This window comes from Myotis lucifugus, unplaced genomic scaffold (assembly GCF_000147115.1).
Source record: "Myotis lucifugus unplaced genomic scaffold, Myoluc2.0 scaffold_363, whole genome shotgun sequence".
NCBI classification, from domain to species: Eukaryota; Metazoa; Chordata; class Mammalia; order Chiroptera; family Vespertilionidae; genus Myotis; species Myotis lucifugus.
In genome coordinates this window covers 124,128-129,557 of record NW_005871411.1, presented here as the reverse complement: position 1 = coordinate 129,557, position 5,430 = coordinate 124,128, and the positions used below count along the sequence as shown (strand labels likewise).

General features: G+C 40.8%; 1 pseudogene; it reads left to right on the top strand.

Moving 5' to 3' along the window:
- Window positions 1-232: 232 nt before the first annotated feature.
- LOC106699290 lies at window positions 233-936 on the top strand (annotated as a pseudogene).
- The last annotated feature ends 4,494 nt before the right edge of the window (window positions 937-5,430 follow it).

Genomic DNA, 5,430 nt, shown 5'->3' with positions numbered 1-5,430 from the left:
ATCAAATACTATCCTATTTAATCCCCAGGAACTCCTGAATCTTAATCTCTAGCACTATTGCCTCCCATGACTTGCAGACCCTTCTCTATGACTGCACACTTTCCATCTCACTGAGGTGTGGAATAGGTATCTCAAATTTAACATGTTCTGAACGTAGCTTATTTCCCAACCTGCTCTTCAATAACCAGTTATTCCTGCCATTAGTGGCAAATGCTGCCATTCAGTTGTTCAAATGAAACATCCTGGTGTTATTCTTGTTAAAGAAAAGACATTTCTGAGACATTCTCTCCTTGCCACATCTATTGCAAGGACGAAGACCATTTTCAGCAATCAGACTGTCGACATTCCAGAAAATGTCGACATCACTCTGAAGGGACAGTTGTTGTGAAGGGCTCCAGAGGTATCCTGCAGAGGGACTTAAATCATGTCAATGTAAAACTCAGTCTCCTTGGAAAGAAAAAGAAGAGGCTCCAGGTTGACAAATGGTTGTGAAATAAAAAGGAATTGGCTACCGTTGGCATTACCAGCAGTTATGTACAGAGCCCGATCAAGGGTGTTACACTGGGCTTCCGTTACAAAATGAGGTCTGAGTACGCTCACTTCCCCATCAGCGTTGTTGTTCAGGAGAATGGTTCTCTTGTTGAAATAAAAAATTTCTTGGGTGAAAAATAAATCCGCAGGGTTTGAATGAGGTCAGGGGTTGTTTGTTCAGTATCTCAAGCCCAGAAAGATGAGTTAATTCTTGAAGGAAATGACATTGAACTTTTATCAAACTCCAGTGCTTTGATTCAGCAAGTCACAACAGTTAAAAACAAGGATATCAGAAAGTTTTTGGGTGGTATCTATGTTTCTGCAAAAGGAACAGTTCAGCAGGCTGATGAATCAGATCTAAGTTGTCCAGCTCCGGAAATAGCAAAATGCCAGACTTATTTGTGATATCTTAAAGATGCAACAAAAGCCATGTATTAAAAGACAAAATAGGCCCAGAGACATGGATTTATGGAACAGAATGACAGATTTCAGAGAGGGTGGGAGTGGTGGGGATGGAAAGAGATTAACCAAAGAACAACAACAACAAAAAGCAAACAAAGAAAAAAAGCAAAAAATTATTCAGACATTTTTAAAAGATGGTAAAACAGACTTTATTCAGGGGGACGGCTGCAGTGGGGTTTGCCATAGGGGAAACATCTTGGTGTGGCCGGAGAGGGTCTCATGTGAGTGGAAATGTTTGGGCTATACAAGTAGGAATTTATAGCCAAACAGCAGGGTGGGATGTCAGTGGATAGAAAATTACAAGAAGAAACATCCAGGCTAGGGGGATTCATGCTAGACTAACTCAGCTGGATTCCTGCTCCAGTCAGGCCAGGGTGATAAGATGTTGTCTTAGTTCAGGCTACTATAGCAAAGTACCACAGAGTGGGTGGCTTACCAACAACTGAAATTTATTTCTGACAGTCCTGGAGGCTGGAAGTCTGGGATCTGGGTGGTATCATGGTCGGTTATTGGTGAGAACCCTCTTTGGGGTTGCAGATTGCCAACTTCTTATATCCTCACATGGTGGAAAGAGGCGAGAGAGAGAGAGAGAGAGAGAGAGAGAGAGAGAGAGAGAGAAAGCAAACTCATGATGCTTATAAAGTCATGAATCCCATTCATGAGAGTCCACCTTCACATCTTCATAATATACTAAAGGCCCCATCTCCTAATACCATCCCTTTGGGATTAGATTTCAACATATGAATATTGGGATGAATACCAACATTTAGTCCATAACAGATATCAAGGATAGGGGATGAGGACTTTGGACAGACCCAACAGGTGTCTTGCTAGAACTTGACTAAATGGGCAAGGACCGAGCCCAAGGTTGGACTCTTGAGGGCTTAGAGGAGCATGACTAGAGGTAGGTCACAGAGAGCATCTTTGTCATCTTTTCTTTTTTAAAATATTTATTTTTATTGATTTCATCTTTTCTTTTGTTCATACCATAATCTGGTTTTCCAGCAAACTTAGTTTTGACTCTGACTCCAAAATACATCCAGAATTTGACCACTATTCACCAACTCCTGCCACTACACAGATCTAAGCCACCATTATATTTCACCTGATTTTTGCAATAGCTTCTTGCTTCTGTCTATGCTTTTCTTCACTTGAAAATAATCCCACTGAGCCAGAGTGACCCTGCTTAAACCCAAGTCAGAGTGCTTCTCTCCTCTGATCAAAACCCTACACTGGTTCCCAACTAGCTCAGCGCAAATGCCAAGTTTCTCACTCTGATCCATGCAGCCCTTTGTGACTTGACCCTATAACCTCACTGACCTCATGTCCCACTGCCTTCCTTCTCTCCCACACCACTCCAACCACACTGGCCTCTTTGCTGTCCTTCAAAAACCCATGGATAGCGTTTATTGTTTTTATTGTCTTTCTACTCCCACCAGAATAAAATTCCATGACATTACTGTCCATTTCTTATTTTTTGCAGAACCCCTGGACAGCGACTCACATAGGGTAGGCAGGCATTGACTATTTCTTGAGTAAAAAAAAAAATTAATTTTTGGCTTAAAATATGCTTAAAGATGCATTTTAAAATTTAAAGGTAGCTATTTAAAGAAGAGTAGCAATATATGTAATTTCCAAGTAATTAGAGGAGAAAGATGGAATAAAGAAAATTTTAGCAACAAGAGATCAGGGGAAAAAAAGATGCATATTAAACAGAATAACAGAAAGGAAAAATATGTCATGAATCACAACCTATGTGACTGACACAGAGTTTCAGAATTGAATTTAAAAATCCAGTTATGAGCTGTTTACAAGAGGCAAATATAAAACCAAATGATGCAGAACGTTTGAAAATAGAGCGAAGGAAAATTATATGCCAAGCAGATGTTAATAAAGCGAAAACAGGAGTAACAATGTTAAAATGACAAAGTATAATGCAAGGGTAAAAGCATGGAAAGGGAAAAGAAAAGATGCATTACATTAATAAAACACCTACCAAGAAGATAGAAGAATCATAAAACAATTTACAATTTTCATCATAGCTTTGAAATATAAATAAAGCCAAAGAATACATTGAAAAATCTACATTCATAGTGAAAGTTTTTTAACATCGCTTTCTCAGAAACTGGCATATCAAGTAGAAAAAAAATGAGGACACAGTATTGGAATGCACCATTATAGGTTTTCTTGGGCACTGGGTGAAAATTATGCTCCAAATATATAGAGGATCATAAGGATTTAAAAAACAAGGACACCTGTGTAGGGATGATAAAAACAATCCTATGCTGTATATGCACTGTCTAAACATATTCAATTGAGAATTCCAGCCCACTTTCTAATCTTTCAACACATCTGGATCCTGACATTGCATAGAAGAGTGGTAGTGGCTATCACAAGTCTGTTTCTTTCCTCTGTAGTGGAGAGAAATAAGACTTTCACTAGACAGGAAGCACAGCACCTTACCTAACCTAGCTACCCAACAACTTTTTTCAGTGGTTCTTTTTTTTTTTTAATTTAAAAGAAATCTTTATTGTTGAGATTATTACAGATGTCCCTCTTCCCCTCCCCCATAGCTCCCCTCCACCCAGTTCCTGCCCCACTCCAGACCTTCACCACCCATTGTCTGTGTCCATAGATAATGCATACATGCATATAAGATCTTTGTTTAATCTCTTCCTGCCCCTGCCCTTCCCTCTGAGAATCGCCAGTCTGTTCCATTTCCATGCCTCTGATTCTATTTTATTCACCAGTTTATTCTGTTCATTAGATTTCTTATTTGTTTGATTTTTAGATTCAATTGTTGATAGATATGTATTTGTTGCCATTTTGTTGTTCATAGTTTCTCCTCCTCCTCCTCCTCCTCCTCCTCCACTTCTTCTCCTCCTCCTCCTCCTCCTCCTCCTCCTCCTCCTCCTCCTCCTCCTCTTCCTCCTCCTCCTCCTCCTCCTCCTCCTCCTCCTCCTCCTCCTCCTCCTCCTCCTCCTCCTCCTCCTCCTCCTCCTTCTTCTTCTTCTTCTTCTTCTTCTTCTTCTTCTTCTTCTTCTTCTTCTTCTTCTCTTAGAATATCCTTCAGCATTTCATATAATACTGGTTTGGTGGTGATGAACTCCTTTAGCTTTTTCTTGTCTGTGAAGATCTTTATCTGACCTTCAATTCTAAATAATAGCTTTGCTGTGTAGAGTAATCTTGGTTGTAGGTTCTTGCTATTCATCACTTTGAATATTTCTTGCCACTCCCTTCTGGCTTTCATAGTTTCTGTTGAGAAATCAGCTGACAGTCGTATGGGTACTCCCTTGTAGGTAACTAACTGTTTTTCTCTTGCTGCTTTTAATATTCACTCTGTCTTTTGCCCTTGGATTTTAATTATGATGTGTCTTGGTGTGGTCTTCTTTGGATTCCTCTTGTTTGGGGTTCTCTGCACTTCCTGGACTTGTAAGTCAATTTCTTTCACCAGGTAGGGGAAGTTTTCTGTCATTATTTCTTCAAATAGGTTTTCAATATCTTGCTCTCTCTCTTCTTCTGGCACCCCCATAATTCGGATGTTAGTATGCTTGAAGTTGTCCCAGAGGCTCCTTACACTATCTTCATGATTTTGGATTCTTTTTTCGTTTTGCTTTTCCCGTTGGGTGATTTTTGCTTCTTCGTATTTCAAATCTTTGACTTGATTCTTGGGATCCTCTAGTCTGCTGTTGAATCTCTGCATATTATTCTTTATTTCAGTCAGTGTATGCTTAATTTCTAATTGGTCCTTTTTCATATCCTTGAGGGTCTCACTAAATTTCTTGGAGGTTTCAAGAAGATTCTTGAGTAGCCTTATAACCATGGTTTTGAACTCTCTATCCAGTATTTTGTTTTCCTCCATTTCTTTCACTTGCGACATGTTTCTTTGTCTCTGCATTTTGGCTGCTTCCCTGTGTTGATAGAGTGGCTTTGTGTGCTAGGTGTCCTATAGGGCCCAGTGGCTCAGCCTCCCCAGTCACCTGAGGTGGATGCTCTTGGTGCACCCCTTTGTGGGCTGTGTGCAGTCTTGTTGTACTTAAGCCTTGATTGCTGTTGGTATCACTGGGAGGAATTGACCTCCAGATGAATTGGCTGTGAGGACCAGTTGTGTCTACAATGGGAGAAGTGCTGTGTTGGAACACCCTTATGGGGCAGGACTTGCTTCAATGAGGCTTTGGGTCTCACTGAGTCTGTCCCCTGAGTGTGTCTCTTATGGATCTGAAGAGTTGTAATCTGGTGTGGTCTCACTTTGTCCACAGGGTACACGGGCTCTTGGGTCTCCAAGGAGGTGCAAAGTCAACCACTACCTGAGGCCTCCCAGCAGGAGCTACAGAGAGATCTGCAGATTCCTGCTCTTTGTTTGGGGTTTAGAAAACCCAGATGAGTTGCATCTCGAACCAAAACAGGCCGCTCCCACCTTAGCCTTCTTCGGAAGCT